The 18,941-nt window shown below is 40.0% G+C and overlaps 1 protein-coding gene across 5 annotated transcripts in view; it reads left to right on the top strand.

Annotated features, from left to right (window-relative positions):
- GLI3 (GLI family zinc finger 3) overlaps nucleotides 1-18,941 on the top strand; it is a 203,862-nt gene that overhangs the window by 115,956 nt on the left and 68,965 nt on the right. The window lies entirely within an intron of this gene.

The following is an 18,941-nucleotide window of genomic DNA, read 5'->3' as shown; positions in this document are numbered from 1 at the left end:
TTTTTTTAATTCAAGGCATGAATCTTAGTTTTCAAAATATTTCCAGTAAGCCATAATTCAGTTTTACTACTTTTCACTGAACTAGCAAGTTAAATTAGCTGTTAAATGTCATATGATTAAAACATACTAGAAGAAGCATGTCTTCAATAATCCTACTGCTTGTTTTGTTTTTCTTTGTTGTTGCTTTTGTCTAGCTCTTACCTATTTTCAAAACTGATTTCTGAAGCAAGGTAGTAAAGCAGAGACTAAAGCTAAACCATTTTTAGTCCTTGACAGTTGCTGGCCCATTCAGTAGATAGTGGCACCTTTTCTAGACAGTGTCCAGTGCTGCTGCTGAGGGCATTTATTGAACATGAATTAATACTTTAAGCATGTTGGTTTTTTTGGTTTTTTTTTTTTGGTACTCCTCAGAAGCCATAATTAATACATTTGTTTTTATCTAGTTTTACAGTGATCTGATGTCTTTGTTGGTGTTGACTGTTGGAATGAGAGTTGCTTGCAGTGATCAGAGGAGGAATAATAGTATGTTGACTATTTTTATGACAACACAAATCTAAATAACTTCATAGTGCCACAGTTTTTAAGATCTGACTAGCCAGGATGAGAGTTTTATTAATTAAAAAGAGAAAGCCCCAAAGACAATTTTTAACTCCTGGACTTAACTGCAGTGATTGAAGAAGTGACTATCTGTGGTCATTCATTCTCACATATTTAGTGAGTTGCATTAACATGTTGCTCCCAATCTGCTTTATTAGAGAACTGGATTGGAGGCCTTTGAAAGTAACCTAGGCTAATACTTGCAGGCATCGTTCATGTGGCTGTGAAGGCAATATGGTCCTGCAGGGCTGAAGCAGGGGTCAAGTGCAAGGTGGCAATGAATGGCTCCAGGGTGTGGTCTGTGTGCAGTGTGTCTAATGGAATATCCTAGGAGTCTGGTACAAAGTTAAAGTTTCAGGGCTGAACATATTAGAGGATACACCTCGTGTTCAAAAATGTTCATCCATTTAGTCTTCATCTTTCTTTCTCTTGCCATCCCATCTTCTGTTAGCCCTGGGCTGTGAGTAAGGGAGACCTAGGAGGTAAACCCAAGTGAAGGCATGCTGTTGTTAACCACATGCTTAACGCCAGAGAAGTTTGCATTTGCAAAGGGGAAGCTGCAAGTCAAAGCTGCTGTCTTGCAGCTTCCTTGAACCAACAGTGCTCCAGGCTCATTTTTTCTAGTTGCTGATTGAGGCTTGCAGGGATCTGAGTTTGGCAGCCATAGGCTCTGAAATTATGCACATGCAGATAATTACCTAACACTAATCCCTCTAACAAATATTTTCAACTGCTTGAATGCACCAGTACTAAAGCAAAGCATGTGTTCTGTTTGCAGACAGCTTTCAAGTTCATAAAAAGGGAGTTTGATTCTTGGCTATGTTATTTCATATCTAATTTATACAGACATCAGTTACACAAGGGTGAAAAAGAAAGGAAAGGCAGGTCTAGGTGCTCAGCTTTCATCATCCTCTGAGTTTGGACCATGCAGTACGGTGGGAGATAGGCAAATATGAGAAGATTAAAGGGTTGGCCTTGCAAAATATCCTTAATTATGAGAGAAACTGCTTGCCATACAGTTGATAGAATGTTTAGGTTTTACCAGCCCTATCACTGATACCTTGATTTTTCCGTTATACTTTCATTCCTAAGCTCGTACTTCTTTTTAAAATGTTTATGTTCTAACCTCTTAAATCTTTTACCTGCTGCTTTACATCACTGTGCTTGTAAGCTAGAGGCTTGACAGGGAGCTCCCCAGATTGCCGAGCATTCGTGGATCATTTTGCAGTGGGAAGGAGAGCCCCACCCAGTGTGAAAAACTCCACTGCTTGGATTGTCCTTAAGGCTTGGAAGAAGCTCTGTGGTTTTAGCCAGGAGCCGCAGAAGAAAGGCTGGGAACATGAAAAGACAGCTATAGTTACAAGCCTTCCAAAATCACCTGTGAAAATATTTTCTGTAAGCAGGGAGAAATCCTGTGTTGAATGGGAAGCACACGAAGAAGCCTGCCCTGGAAATGCGGAAGGCGCAGCAGCGACAGAAGCAGCTGCAAATAGCCAGGGGCATTTTTATAGCGAGTATCTGAGAAGTAAGCACTGTGGTTCAGTGACTTGTTAAGGTTATTTGGTGTTAGTTTCATGCCTTGAGTATGCATGTTGTAGGCTGTGTAGGCAGTGCATACGCCTCTCAGTGACAGAGTGGTGCGCCAATGGGAATCCACGGAAGTGAAAAAGCAGGGTTGGATACCCACACATAACCTTCAGTAGAGAGTTTTTTTTTTCAGTGCCAGACCTTTCACAAATTAGGGAGAAGGGGGCCTGAGTGTAAGCCAGAACTGTGATTTCTCATGCAGGATATAGCGTTGCCTCATTTAAAACAGTGAATCAGTGTTTTGTTCAGCTGTTGCTACTTTTTTAGTAATGTTTGCTGTAAGACTTACAGATCGTAAATTCTCCTTTGCAAGCACACTTTCAGAGCGACTTCAGAAACAGATCATGTTTTTAGAAAGTGCCTGAAACTGGGAAAAGTTGAAAACAAATTATTCTGTACCTTATGGCATATGCTGAATTGCAGAAAAGGATAGGTGCTTCGGCTATGTTTGTGGTACTGAGAGACAGCTGAAAGAAAAAAAATGCACATGCAGTGAAATAGGGAAGTATTTTTGAATATAGCTGTTTTACATAAATTCTGTTACACTGCTGTTACTGTTTCTTCTTTAAAAATCTGAAGTTTTTGCAAATTCGGTTGGACTCATGTTTTTTGTGCATTTGCTTTCTTCCTACTAGGAAAGAAACAGTATTGAGAAAAGAGTATCTTATATAAAAGTCTTTTGTGTTGGCAAATAAATTCTAGATCAAATAAGGATTCATTGCTAAAAACCATCTCTATTTTTAGCGAGCTCATATACATGAAAGTCAACAGAATTGCCTTGAACTGTACCAGATTAAATTTGGTTCACATCATTCATCTGTTTCTGTTGTGGATAATACTTTGTGACATAATAATTTTCTCTGGAGTAGCTAATTGTAATACCAAGGAACTACAGATTTTTAAAGGAGAAACAGTAGCAGAAGGTAAATATTATGTTAACAGAGGGTCTTTGTTCTTATAAACTGAGCTTGTTTTTGACATGGTCGGGGAACTTAAAGCAAATGAAATAAGAGGAGAACTTTGTTTTGTTAAAAATTGTTTTGTAGAAACTTTCCCCCAATTTTCGATTCCTCTTTTATGCTAAGAAAAAAACAAACACAGGTCTCATCTTTCTTTGTGTTTTTTTTCCTGCTGTCATTGCAAGCTTCTGGAGGCTGCACAGTGGCCTGACAGCAGCCCTAGAAAGTGATGTGCATAAGTGGGATGTACGTTGCATTCCATCCTGCCCCACAGAGAACCTGAGATGCTAGAGAAGTAGTGGTCCCCAGCCTTTTTGAGAAGGGCATGCTTTTGCCAGTGGGCTGCTGACTGATAACAGTCCTTCGTAGCAACAACTTGCAGGACATCTCACAGGTGTGATGCAAAGGGGAAAGAGAGAGGAAGGCCTTTGGTGGTCATCGTGTGAAGTCCACTTGTGAGGCAGGTTGGCACAAATTCATCTGGTGAGACCTAAATCCAACAAAAGGGTTTCTTAAAGTGATCTGCATGGATTATGGTGCTAAAGAGCAAAGGCTTCTAGCTTTATCAGCATTGAGGTATTATCACTGGACAGCCCTGCCACTTAGCTGATTTACCCCATATGGGCTTGTAACAGTACTTAGACAAATTCCTGTCTGCCAGTGAGAAGTGGTTCCCTAAGGCAAACTTTCAAGCCAGCCTAAGTTAATAGCTGATGGAGGCAAAGTGAATGGCTGCAAAAGTCTTGCCTCAGGACACCTCCACACATATAACATTTTACTGCAGGCTGAAGAGTAAGTAGGCATGCCGTGGAGCTTTTAGGATTCTCCCTGTGTGCACATGTAAATACAAGCATGTATATTAGTGTGCATGAGTATGCACCCTTTTTATATGATAAGATGGACATATTTGCTTGAATGTATCACATACTTAACCTGAATTAATCTTGATTTTTACCTTAAAACTAATGGAAGGATATACGCAGTCTGAGGAAGATGGAAAAAGAGAGGGAAAACTTGAGCAAAACAAGTAGGAAAAATATTCATGCACAAAAACATGGAGAACATATAGATCAGTTGGTCATTAATTTAATGTTTAACCAAAAATACATAGAGTAGCTGCAGTGCTAGAGTTTTGCTTCTTGAAATTTCTGTTATCTCATTCTATTATCAGCTGCAAAGCACTCTAAATATAGTGCACATTCAGAGGCTCGGAGCCTGTGGTTTCTTGGACAAAATTCCTGTGTTCTTTGTGTTGTAGTCAGCAGTATTAGTCGAGTGAGCAGATATTGACTGTGGTATTCACGTGCAGTGAACCAGAAGCAAGCCAACTCTATAGAGGCTGCTGTCAAACTTGTTGCAGTGGCCTGTGAGGTACTGGACTGTGACAGACTCCTTTTTTTTTCAGTACAATTCTTCCACTCATGTTAAATCTTGGTTCAAAGAGAACTGAAAAGTTACAGTCTTAGCATTCTTTCTTTTTTCTTTCTTTTTTTTTTTTTTTTTTTTTTTTTTGCTTTCCTTTTTAAGTGTAGTGGTGAGATTTCTGTATTGTGAATTGGAAGTCCCTAAAGTGGGAGTAGGTATTAACTGGAAGAAATGTGAGCAATGAGTACGCCTGCAGTGTAGAAGCACAGAGCATCTTCATCATACTCTCACACAGTTTTCCCCTGACTTAGACTCTCTCCTCCTCCAGCAAAGTCATTACGTCCTCTAATGTTAGAATATGGATTGAATTTAGTTCAAATTTTTTCCTTAAGAAGGAGAAAACAGAAGTTACATACTACCTTGTTTCTGGTTTTACCATGCTTCATTCAACCCAATATATTATTTGTATGTATGGGTATGTCTAAATTGGTTTGCGTATTTGCAACAGAAAGCAGACAACTGAACTTCTCTTGGTTGTGCTTCTGAGATGTAGGAGACTAACTAGCTGCCCCTTGACTATTCTCTGTTATGTAATGCAGGAAAAAAAAATCCACCCAAAGGATTGCGCAGTGTTTTATATGTGTGCCTCTGGGTAGACTGAGTCCACATCTATAACTGATTTTATTGATTAACAGAGGAAATGATTTGAAATGTTATACAGGTTGATTTTTGCTCTTAGGATGGTTTACATGACCGAAGATGGACTTGGAACCTACTTTTAGAAGATGCTTTTCATTGAAGCTGGGCTCTGTCAATTTGCCTTGTTTTTAAAACAAGGCAAGAAGATGTTGCTTAGTCCCTTCCTGCATCAAATCTGTAGATCTGATCCTGCAGTAGGTTAGGATTGCATTTGTAGTTAACTTTGTAGGGGTGCTGGTACGTTTCTGGAGACCCCACAAAAGTTGGTAACACAGAGGCAAAACATCCCGAAGAAATGTGCCAGGAATATGTTCCTTCTAAAGCAACAAACTGAACTGTCTGCTCAAAAGCATTATTTATTAGATGCTGTGACCATGGGTGTTAAGTATCAACAGAAATTTAGGGAGCATTTCATGAGGGAGATTTTCTAAGCAGATCAGATTCAAGTGGCTATCTCTTTAAAGATACATATCTTTCTGTCCTGTATATGTTGAAATTCAGCCTAGATTTATCATGGCTTTTTCTCTGGGCTGTGTGAGAAAAGATTGATAGTCTAGTCCAGTTTATAGAGGCCACCAACACAAATAGCCCCATTTAACAACACTGTAGACAGATTTGGCAGGGAGGGCAGGAGCTGAATGACCAGGGCAATTAAGTGTTCTCTTCTTCACTGTGGAAGATAACTGTCAACGTACATCATCTAGGCAGTACCAAGAAAGCTTGCATAGCTGGCCTCTCCCTTGGCTTGCTGTACTCCTTCCAAGGACATCAGACTTTTCTAGGAACTGTTTTTCTACTCCTGTAATTAGATTAAATTCCAAAGATGCAGAGATGGCAAATGTGTAGGCTACCCTGCTGATGTAGGTGTGCCCTGAGTTGGTGAATTTGTTCCTTCTGGAGTTTTTGTCTGCATCCATAGCTAGCTATTCCATTTAGGAAACAAAATAGGTTGCTCCAAAAGTAATGCCTCCTATTTATTTGCATGGAAACTAGAACAGATACAGAGAGCATGATAACACCATTTGATAGAGCAAATTATCGGCTACAAAACTGTTTTTCAGAACAATCCCCACCATTAGTAATGCGTTTTCACCACCGATGAACAAGAGTCTGCATACAGCACTGCTAAAAATCTGCACCAGAGGAAGTGATCCACTGTCACTGTCGCTACTGGTGGAACACACCACCTTACAGTTGTTGAAAGCTGTGACTTTGCCCAAGGAAGGCTTTTTAACCTTCAGTGATACACACAAATAAAGCAAGAACTGCAGGGTGAAGTCTATCTTTTGCTTCTTCTGATGGCCATGATATTCCAGTCATTATATATACAACATTTATGAGAACTGAATTGCAGTGCAGATTATGTGACATCACAATGGCTTTCAGTGCCTGCAAGTTCAAATAAAGAAGCAGAGCTGCGTGAGAGGAAACTTCCTAACCTGACCAGAGAGCCGAGTGTTTTCACACTCTGGTGTGGGTGCACCCCAGCCAGCCACCACATCTGGACTTTTGATACTGGCAAAGAAAATGCAGGAAATGGCTCATAGTAGAATCTATTTCTTCTCCCTCCTAACTTTGACTTTGCAGCGTTCACCTTTGCTATGTGTTGTGCATCATCCAGCTGTGAACCCTACTACCCTGGTGGATCTTGATACTAATCTTTTGCTACATGGCATTTGCAGTGATGCTTGGAGAGTGAGTTTGAGTAACTGATAAAGCTGCTCACGCAGAGCTGAGAAGCAGCTGTGTTTTCAGAGGGTGACTCCTTGACTTGCATTCTTAGGTACAGCATATACATATACCTGCTACTGCCACTGAGGTGCAATGAGGACAATTCTCAAAATTATTTTTTTCCCCCCAGAGAATATGTCATGAGTTGGTCTGGAGTGGTATTAGGCATTTCTGAAAATGCACTGTGTATCTCACACAGACAGTAATTTCTGTAAATCTGTGTAATCTCCTGTAATGCTGGTTAGAGGAGAAATTCCAGCTGATATCTTCTGTGTTCAGTAATAGGTACTAGTCCCCGTGAACACCAGTTTTGGGCAGTTCACTATCATTAGTACAGAGGTGAAAAGCAAACTCAGCCATACCTCAACAGAAATGATTAATGTTGAACCTTCCAGATCACTGTTTCTGTTAGGACTGTAGTATTTAAAGTTAAAATTTTAGTCAGCAGTGACTGAATGTCTTTTACATTGCACTTGCTACCTAAATTTGGTTGTGAAGGGAACATTTGACTAAAATTTTAACTTTAAATACTACATATGACATTCAGTCACTGAATTTGTCTTTTATTATTGCCAACTTGCTGTTGCCTTAGCAGTTAAGATCTTATTTTAGCATATATGATTATAATTGAAAAAAACCTTTCTCCCTTTCTCTTTCCCCAAATCTCTTTCTTCTAATATTGTGGTCATGACATATAATAGGTTCGTGAAACAAAAGCAGAGGGTTTTGGTTTGCTTTATTTTTGAATTTGGCAAAAGTACATTTCTTGGCATCACAAAACAGACATTGAAGGGAGTATTCACTTGAGGTAACATGAGAGGCTTTTCAGGTACTTCACCAGGCAGAAGAATGCCTCCTTTGCTACTGCCTTAGCAGGAGGAGTTAAGGGAAGAAAAGAAGCTCAGATTTGCTGAAACAATAGTAAGCATGACATTCTCAAGTGCTGGGCAGAGAGGCCTTATAAAAATCATCAGTGAAGGAATTAAATCAGGAGAGAGGTACTTATGGTAGTTAAGTAAATATATTTATACTATATAAAAGCATAGATCTCTAAAAATTTCAATACATTAAATTATTAGAGTAGTAACCCATTAGCTGAAAACACTATTTTTAAGATAACAGTATTTGTGAAATTCAAATATCATTTATTTTCAAACTTTAATTTATTGCAACAAATCACACCCATCACTAACATTGGTGAGGTTGAGACCAGGTTCGACCTCTTCTTTCTGGTCAGGTAATCCCCAGGTGCACACAGCGATCTGTCAGAGTGGATCCCAATGAGCGATGCAGTTTTTCCTCAGTAGGTATTGGTGCATATGGGCAGGAATGCTGTTTGCATGCAGGCTGCATCGTGTTCTGATCTGTGAACAGTAGTAAGATAAATCAGGAGGAATGGTTGAAACTGTTTCAGCTCTCTTCTTATCTTTGTACCATTTGGATGTTTTTCTTCTTTTCCTAGTCATGCATATACATACATATGTGTGCATTCTCTTTTGTACATTACAATGTTAGGGATATATTTTTAAAGAACTTCAGGCATTTTCAGAGTGTTTTTGAATCAGTGCACCATTCACCTGTGTATTTGCTTGGATAGAGGTCTTCTCTGATGAGGTTTTTGTCCTATGCACACACTGAAGTTTCAGTGTACTTAAGCATTAGAAAAGCCACTATTCGAGCGTCTTTGTTTTCTTTGTTGAGCTGTTTATTTTGCTTTCTTCCCACACAGTTCCCTGGCCTTGCTCTGACAACTGCTTTTCTGCATGAATTACATTCCTCGGGGCCGCAAGTCTCCTAATTCTTCCAGTCGATTTGATTCCTGCCTGTGTGATTAGTCCTGTGCTCCAACACACAGTTGGTCTTTGCCAAGCAGACTACTTACTTAATGCTTTTAACATGAAGACCAAACTACATTTTTTAACCTCATTAGTGTGTAGGGCACTGCTTCATTCTGGCTTAATAACATGGCCACTATTAAATCATCACTTGCTCTAAAACAGGTTACAAAAAGGTTACCTAAGTTGTCTTATTTTCTTTTTGTATGACTGTGCTTTTGCTGGATAACAGTCATTCTCTTTCAGCACATGTCTGTTTTTTGCATATAAGGCCGTCTTGGGAAGGAATCCAATCAATTCTCTTCAGTTAGATTTGCGATGCTGGGAAATTTTGTATTTGAATGTTCAAAAAGATTCTTGGCACCTATTTGGAAACAGTGAATGTATGTAATGCAACCTGTAAAGAAAATGTGATGTGGAGAGTAAAGGGGAAGAGATTTGGGGGCTGCTGATTAAATTCTCCTATTTGTTTCAGCTTTAGAGTTACAAAGAGCTCATCTTCACCACTTTAAATACAGACTTCTTACTGTAATGCTGGATTTACAGCAAGGCAGCTGCAGTCTGCATTGGTTCGCTTTGTCTCACAGGGTCAATTTTTAGCTGAATGTATTGTCACTGAAATTTTTCAGTTGCAATTGCCTGTAAACTTGAATGGAAAAGATATTACGAGACTGTTAAATGTTGTTAATGCACTTTAAAAAAGAAGTTTCCTAAGAAGGCAGCCTTGCCAGGAAAGTAGGGAAAGAAAGGAGGTGCTGGGTAACATGCCACTTGTGATGGTGCATTTGTGCAGTTGCATAGCACAGCAACTCAGAGGGTGAGACTTCATGATTAATGGTGTTTATTCTTGACAGAAGCCTCCTTTATTTATCTGCAATACAGTTTAGTGATTTTATCAGTCAGCTGAATGAAAAATATTCAGTCATACCAATATTGCAGTGTAAATTGAGTAGAGTCACTTTTTATTATATCTTTCAGCCTTATCATCTTGCACAGTAATTTTCTAGCAGGGGTTTGATATAGAAAGGCTGGATTTAGCTGTACTTGACACAAAGCCTCTTCAATTTCCCCTAAAAGTTCAGGCTACTCTTAGAAATGTGTATAAATATATATAAAACGCTCTTATCCAAGCAATTTCAGGATTTGAAAGAATGAAGATAAAATGCACAAACCTGGATGAGAGAAATGTTGTTAATATGAAAACATCTAATAGCTCTGAAGCCTCTGGTGAAATGCTTCTGTAGTGTTTAAGCTTGTGGCTTAGTGCAGTTCTTTTTGCATGGCTACGTAGTCGGACTTTCTTCTAATCAATCATCATCCAACTCCAATCAGCATACAGGCAGAGCCTATCGTTCATCCCGGGTGTAATTTCAGAGTTGAAGACTATAATGGCCACATACAGCACATTAGTCACCGCGATAACAGCTAGTGGCACTCCTAAGGAAGGGGGAGGATAGGGGAGAAGGGGAATAAAATTCTTCTCATTCTCACAGTGCATTAGTGAAATAGGAGCAAATGTTAAACAAATGTTTATTCAATTAGCTGACTTAACAGCATTAAGTGTGAGAAAGCTTCTGACACTCTTTGACCTGCTGTTTTGCGGGAGGAGAGGAAGGGTAAAGGGAAGGAAGAAAGGGGTAGCAGGAATGCAGGCAGAATTTATATGTGCCCACACGTTCATGTGATGGTGCCTGTGTGGTTTAAACACTTCAAGTGTGGCTGGCCATGACTGTAACCAAGAGGAAGCTAAAATTTGAATAGCAAATGAGACCACCTCTGGAGCATCAAAGGAGAATTGCAGAGCATGGAAGTTTGCTGTAGGAATGGAGTTGGTAATTTCACTGTCCAATCTGTTATTAATAGCAACAGGTAATTAGTATGCTGTAGAGATTTTAGATTTTCCTGCTGCATTTCTACATATCTTAAAGAGGAAATGGTATATGGAAGTCCATGGCACTCTCTGGTCTCATGTGTAGCAGGACGTTTTCTGAGCTTATTTGAATAACATTTGCTTGGAGTACAAATCTGTTTTATATTTGCAATCAAGAGTTGTGCATCAAATGCAGCACTGATACATAATTCTTGATAAAGTAGTGGCCACAAATCAATAGAGTTGGAACCAGGTAAAGACCAGGAGGATGAATTTACCAACGCTGGGTTTTGACTGTGCTAGATACAGGATCTTACTCTATTTATTGTTCATAGAAGTCAGTGTGCACTGAGTGAGATAAGACAATTCCTTGATAAGGCTCAAACAGAAACAAGCAAAGGAAATTCTAGCTGGCCGAATCTGGCTAGTATTACCTTTATTTGCTGTTTCCCTTTTTTTTACATCCAGCATCTCAGTGCAGGGTCAGCTTTATTGACTGAGTGTTGTGCAAATGCAAGGAACTCTACAAGGAAGAATTTACACTTCAACCCTTTTGACAACTGGACTCTGGTGATTCATGCTTTGATGACCTTAGGTGCTACCTGATCCAGCTGTTTTTCTCACCTGTTCACTGAGGTTGGCCATGGTCCCTCAGCAAGGCCAAGATGTGTGCTTTTGCTCCATTCACAGTCTGGTGACTTTTCTTTGTCTCACTGAGATGCAGTTCCACTGCAGGGTATAGCAGCAGATGCTCTGTAGGGGCAGTGATTGCTGGAAGGGATCACTAGCTTGGTAGCTGGGAGTGGTAAAAATGTGCGCAGCTGCCACAGAATACGCAAAAGGATCTCTGCCTAAAAGGAATGTGATGTTTGGAGGGAGTAGTTATATTAGCTGTGTTTTTTGTGTGTTTGCACCCGGTATTTGTACAAACAAGGAAAATGCTAACAAATCCACTCCATCCTGATTTCTTTGCTTCAGTTCTGAGAAGGAGAGGTGGTCAGAAAGGGCTGTCAAGCTGGGATAATCTGTTTGCCAACTGAGGCAAACTGAAGGCCAACTGCTTCAGAGGTGTGCCAGGAGGTAGGTGACAGAGATTGCTGGTGGAATGGAAGGCACAGAAAAAGGGAAGGCAGGTTGTTACGATGAGATTATCATTATGTGAGGGTGAAAATATGAAGCCTGAGCTTGACTTGGAGAAACACTGAGAATCAGTACAGGGTTTTATGCACATTTTGGAAAAAAAAATAAATCAAAATAGTGTCTTTGTGGATGTTTAAGAAACACATGAAAAGACTCCAAGCCAGCTCTTGTGCAGTGAAGAAACAAACATATCCAGTGGCATCAGAAGTACCAGCTGCTTACTGTACTCAGTGCAGTTGTTACTTTGGGATGAAGGTCACCAGTGTTACAGCTGACCTTATGTAAAAAAAAAAGTAAAATAATGGAATGAAAATTCACTGGCTTTGTTTGTTTGTGGTTTTTTTTTACAGTGTAAACATGTCTTGAGCGAGCACACAAATTGTTAGCTGGGTTATTTATGAAGTATTGCGGGTAGAAGAGGAAGCATGTAAAAAGCCGGACCTGCATTCAGGCAGTCTGTCAATTGTAAAAAAGGAATGAATGAGGTCACTAAGGATTTGGTGTGTTGATTAATGTAGCCAATTTTTAACTGTAACTACATAATGTTAGCACTTCCTGTAAAAGGAATGGGAAACCAGAGTAATATGCTTTTGCTGTGGGTCATCAGCTAGCTGTTTTGTGTGATTTCCAGCACCATAAACACCTCTTGTGCAGTCACTTTTATCTTTTTATGTGCAACATTACCTTTTAATTTTATGAGGTTATTTGTATATTATACATATTTGTATTGCAGAACTGCACCGAACATTTTGTGAGATCTTGTCCTTGCCTCAGTGAGAAAATATTCATAGCATATTATCCACAGGTCTGACCTTGTATTAAGCACTCTCTGAGCACTTTACTACAGTTTTACATTTGGGGAAACATCTGAAGAGATAGTCAACAAACTTGTCAAAGGTGACAGAGCAGATAAGTGATAGAACCCAGGGCAGGGCCTGTGTACCTTAAATCTTGATCTAGCTGCTTTTGTATGTAAGCTGTGTAGACACTGACTCATTCATGATTTATAGTATATATGCCTACTGAAGACTGGGTTTCTGCCATATGCAATTCTGTGACTTACTTCCTCGTACTGACTGTAGCGCTAGAGTGAATCTTTGAGGGAAAGCAAGCTAAATATTGACCAACTGTTGGAACACGGAAAGGAATTCCAACATTCTTCCTTGCTTTAGGATTTACTATGTTGTCAGTTTTCGCTCTTCTTCCTTTCTGCCATTATCAAAATGCACAAAACTATGCTTAGTTTTTGGCATCATTAGGAGCTCTTTCACATGAAGAGCACTGACATTTCTGTATATTCAATTAACTCTAATTCTTCAAACACTCTAAATCATTTGCTTAGCTTTCCTGAAGGTAGTGGATGATTTTAGGGGAATGGACTGCCTAATTTAAGACATGATTTCTGGGGAAAAAAAAAAAGTAAATACCAAAAAATATTATTATTGGTTTCCCATACTTACATATTTATGTTTTTGATTGTTTGCAAATTCAACTAGAAGTGCAGAGAGAAAAGGGGCTGTGGAATTGCATTTTAAAAATAGTCAATGCCAGCTTCACTGTTATTGTATTGAAGCCAGCGGAAGGTTTTCTGATGGCTCTCAGGGCAGCAGAATTTGGTCAGCATTTTGTGCTTTTGAAGAGTATATCCATGATCACTTCAGACTCTTATTAACAAAATCAGTGCACAATTTCCCGTTGATTTCAGTTTATGTACAGTAGCAACTAAAGACTTGGAGAAGCAGGATGATTGTTTGACTCATGATTTTCCCATATAATTTAGATTTGTAATTACTTGCCCCAGCCTGATTTATGAAAGACCTACAGCCATGAATATACTTGTAACAGTGAGGAGTAACTTGATCATTTGGTCTACTCACAACAATAAGAGTTATTCTCGCTTGAATTTTCAGGATCATGCCTTACTGTCCTAGAGCTGACAAGCTTTTTTTAGACAGCTGTTGACTCTTGGTGCCAAAGGGCCAGTCTGTACAAAAAGCTATGGTATTAAACAAGCATAATCATTTAACATGGGAGATATTACCAAAGGGATTCGGCTATGTGCTTTAAAATAGGATTGTCTACCTAGCAAGAAAGTACTTACTTCTAGTTCATCTTTCGTGGTCTACTGGAAATTATATGTGTTAAAGTTTTTGGGGCAGCCTAAAGAAAATTATCATAGGCAGTTTAATGAGTTTAACATTTTTCAATTCTTCAAGCAGAACTGAATTGAGCAGATATCAGAGAAATAGCATGGGTGTCATTGGTATGAAAGTTATGCCATCAGTGTTTGCTCCAGCATTGAATAACGTGCTGTTAAATGATTAAATATCGAGGTTTGAACTTTGACACTTTCATAATATAACAAGATGGATGAAAAGGCAATAATAAATTAGGTTATGTTACAATATTTCATCCCACTTCGTTGACAAGCTTTGTTCTGTGAGATAGATTATTGTTCCATTTGTAACCTCAGCTCAGTGTCATATTTACAATGTTATAGTTAAGGATCACTTGCTGTTTTCAATATAAATGTATTTTTCAACAGATTCATAAAAGAGCCATTTAAAAGCCTACCATTAAAATTTCTTGTCCTGGAGTTTTAGTTTCCTTTAAAATCAGGAAATGCTTAAATCACAATGATTTTTTTTTTTTTTTTTTTTTTAGGATAGGTTATGCTTAGAAGAGTTTTTTTGCCTAATCACAACTTAAAGCAGTTCGGAAACTTTTTGTGACAAATAGCTTTTCTAACACTAAACAAATCTTGTAATGTTGATCCAGACTTTCCTGTGGCACAGACTTTTGTGACTGTTCTGAGTGGCTTTAATCTGCTTCCAGCAAACGTTGCTATTGTAGTGCGTTCTCTTGACAAGTTTGGAGGTTGCACTGTGCTTCTAGGTCTACTGTACTTTTCACAGTTGCAAGGGATGCAAATCTGGAGACCATGTGCGCTGTATCGATATCCTGGCACATTTTAGAGCAGTTTTAGGACTCCAAAGAAGTGCAGTGTGAGAACCTCCAGACTACAGTTGCTTTGAATGGCCTCACCCACACCCATGCACCAAGAAGCTGAGCCCAGGGCCTTCAGTTCCTGCCTGAGCTATGTTGTAGGTGTGTCTGTCTCTGGCCTGCTCCTGGATGGGCCTGGAGCCTGCTCAAGAAGTAGCTGCTCTCCTGGATGGACTCATCTGAACTATGATGTAGCTTATCTGCAGTTCTGTCTCTGGCCCTATCTCCTGACACATGTTCACTTTGCCATGTCTTAGACTGATGCTTTGTTCTGTTTTTTGTGGCCAGGAATGTAGGGAATGCTCTCTGCTTTCTCTGGCCTAACACATGGAACTAAGATGGCAGCTGTTTGTTTCACCCTACTGCACCAGTGGTGAATGGCAGAGAATGAAGATATTCTCCTGAATCATGTCCATATGGCATTGAGCAGGCAGGGTGGCTGAAAGACTGTGTAGTCAGCAAGCTCTGTATTTGCTTACCTATGTCTGGATTTTTGCCTACACCCTATTCATAGCCTGAAAGCAGTATTTCACCTGCATGAGTGAGCCTCCAATGAAAGGAACAGCATATCTACTTGAATTCAAAGCATCTGATCTTCTGCACTGAAAACCCATCTAATGCTTACATACAAAAAACAATCTAAAATGTGTGGTATGAGAACCCCCTGCTCTCACTCACTGCTGATGTAAAAAAATACGTGATCACTTCAGGATAGTGCTGGGCAATGATCTTTGCATGAAGATCATTTTGAAATAAGAGTAAAATAGCTTGTGCTTGCCACATCAGCTTTTAGTATCCTATAATTTCCCTTCCCCAATTAAGAAAGAGTTAAATGGTCTGAAAAGGGAATTGTACTTTGTTCAGTTTTTGTGATGGCTGAATTCCAAAGCTGCTACTGATTGGTCTTTTTGTCAAGAGTTTGTCTGCTGCAGCTGCAGGCAACAGAACAAAATGACACACCATTTTTATGAATAATAGATGAATTCTTACATATAGCTCACCTATAGTTCAGCAGTGGCCAGAAACAACAACAAAAAAAAGTGGCTTCACTCATTTGGTGCTTTACCATACATCAGATTCTTGCAGCTGCTGAACTGATGTGACCATGTGAGTTTTTAAGACTCTGTAACATTCATCAAGACAAGTGTCATGACTAACAGGAAAAAAAATACACCTGCTTGCCTTTACACTGATCTCACTGCCTCGGCACTTGTGTGCTATTCTCCTGCTGAGAAGCTGAGTCTCTTCAGAGCTTCAGAGTCTGGACAGGAGCAGGAGGAAGGTCGCAGACTGCAGATGGATAGGTGGTGGGAAGGTGGGTATTGTTAAGTACAGCAGTTGTGTGGCGTTCATGGTATTTCAGCAGTCAGGACAGAAGGGAGGAGACACCTTCACAGCTAGCTCTGCTTTCTGCTGCTTCTCTTATGCGTCTCCTATGCGTCTGGACTGTAAATGTAATCAGTGTTACTAAGAAGTAGAATAAAATCAGCCAAATATCACAAGTGTGGGAACTTCTCTCATCAAATAGCTGTTGAAGGTATCATAGGTAATTTATTAAATTTGAATTGAGTTTGCAGGTTCTCTGGATGCAGACACAGCGGTCCTGATTAAAGGAAGAGTGTGCATCTGCTTAGGTCCTTCTCTTTATGGGGAGCCTCAGTGTTCTAAATACGTTGTCAGGAAAACAGGAGAACCCTGTGTGGGAGAAAATGCAGATTAAGTCTTTCCTTCCCATGATTTACAAATGAGGCATACATTGACAAGTAGTGTCACTGAAAATGTACCTGACTTTCCTCATACTGAAGTCACTTTCTTTGAGTCCCATGTCATAGCCTCAGACCAAGGCCAGGGATGAAACACGTATGAAATAAAAATGCTGGGGAGGACTGCCAATCACATCTGGAGATTTGATTTGCTCATCACTGTCTGAGTGTCTGCAGAGCCAATCCTGGGCTGTAGTGTGTTACTTATGCAGGAAAATAGTCATTCTTCATTGGCGTGCAAAGGGGTTGCAGTCTAAGATCAGATGCAGTACTGAAGGCAACAGCTAAGAGTAAGTGTGTTTGGCTGCACCCTTTCTAGAACTATTATTTCAGTTTGAAGGAGGAAGTTAAACAATTCAAAAGATGTTCATACTGAAGTTTATCATGAAGGGGAAGGAAGGGAAGGATATGTGACTTGTCTTGGAATAAATCCGAGGGCTTAGGCAATGGGAGCTGAGAGCAGATGAAGGCAGGGGGAAAATGGAACTGTAAGGGACATGAGGGTCTGGAAACACAAAGGAGTGAGAAAAGTACAGGCTGGAAGCATGTAGAGAAGATAGCAACACGTTAAAATCAGGTGCTGGAGAGAGATTAGTAAACACAAAAGTAGAGTCCAGAGCTTGGAATTTTATGTGGAATCTCATGACTCCTTTCTGTCTCCAGCTAATACTGCTTATATGCCCGCTGCTGGTTGATGAAGTGTCCTTTCTGCAGCGTCCTCAGAGGAGAGGAGAAGAGAGGAAGAGTTAATGCAGAGGAGGCGAGAAGCAAGTCCCAGTGTCCTTGGATGGCTCCCACTGGGTCAGAAAGGAGAGGCTGAGAGCCCGGCTGTTCTTCTTGCTCTTGCTGCAGCATCTTGCTGTTGGCCAGTTGGAGAGTGAATGACTGGTGTAACACAGGCCCAGCCTTCTTCAAAAGCTGTTAAACAGTTTTCTGTTCAATATGTGCCAGATAGCTCCCGGGCTTGTGCTTGCCAACTCTCTGTTTGCTTTAAGAACTCTTTTTGAGCTGGTATGAACTTAGAAGTGATTTGTAAAGTGATGTAGTGAGCTTCCAAACTTAGTTTCTTTGTTAAGCTTGAATTTGCTACACTGCAATATTTTACTCATCACTGAGATAGGAAGGAAATTCACCCTGTAATGTGATATCCAGCTGTGGTATTTTTGCTTCCTACATCACCATAAGTTTCAAGGTTCCTGCATTCCACGCTCAGCATAGCAGGAAACTGCAAGACAGCTCATGCTTCGTGGCTGCTCTAGTTCCACAGCACCAGCAAGAATAAGGCTGTATTTCCACCAAAGCTGTGTTTCCAAAACATAGATGCTTCAAAAACATGCAGAGAAAAGTGCTCTGAGGAAGGAAGAGCCTTTTTTGCATGGTGGTGGGAAACTGCTCCTGGTTTCTGCTGCTACATGCATTTTAAACATGATGAATGGTGAGTGGCATGTGTGCTTTACTGGAGTGCCAAAGGAGCGATTCCACTGCTGATGCCTGCTAATAACACAGTCAATGCAGCCTTGTAACGAACTTTGGAGCAAGAAGGTATATTCGTAAGTGGAATGCTTACCTTGCAAAAAGCCTTGTGAGGGCAAGAAACACACAAAAGCCAAATAAGGAAGGGAAAGGGGAAAGAGTGAGAAAAGCACATCAGGAAAAATCTTTATTCCACAAGATTTTATGAGCCTCTGTGGCTTTTGCAGGGAAACTCATGTCCTGTTAGGAATGCATAACTTTGATCTCTGTTCCATTCGTAAGTTGGTGTTTCTGAGCTGATAGCAGGGCAGAATTGCTTCCCATGTAAGATCATGTTCTGTTGACCTTTTAGGTGATGACAGCTATCTCCATTGATCGTGGTATATGTATGTTAAAAGAAAAAAAATACATTTCTTGTTTTATTATTCTTTGTGAGCCAGCAGCATCAAAGGAACAGTCTGCTCTTGCTGCTCTTACAGCTGCTGCCCAACTCTGTGCTATATATATATACTAAATTAATTGGAAAAACAGGGACAAAAAAACATTCATTTCAGGTCATCCAGTTGGACTACAGCAAGAGCATGACAGGCTTAGTCATTGTTTTTTGCCAAAGAGCAAGTTCGCAAGGGCAGGCTCTGTAACCCCTTCTGATGAAATTTGAACTTTTTCCAGTGCCTTTAGAGTCTGGGTGCTGTGATAGAGGTGTCTCCACTGGGAGTCTTGATGCCATCATACTGTCAGAGTGTGACGGTGGGGAAAGTTAAAGCAAATTACTTCTCTTGTGACAGCTGTGAACTCAGCTTTTAGCCTTAGTTCATCACTGATTTGTACATATGGATTGAGAAGGTATAGGTAATTACTTTGGACTTGTTAAAGGCATCCATCTCTAGTGCCATACTAAAAGCAAACATATGCA

The sequence above is a fragment of the Numida meleagris genome, chromosome 2 (assembly GCF_002078875.1).
Source record: "Numida meleagris isolate 19003 breed g44 Domestic line chromosome 2, NumMel1.0, whole genome shotgun sequence".
Classification (NCBI taxonomy): domain Eukaryota; kingdom Metazoa; phylum Chordata; class Aves; order Galliformes; family Numididae; genus Numida; species Numida meleagris.
The sequence above is the reverse complement of the archived record's forward strand: the minus strand, read 5'-3'. Positions and strand labels throughout refer to the sequence as shown.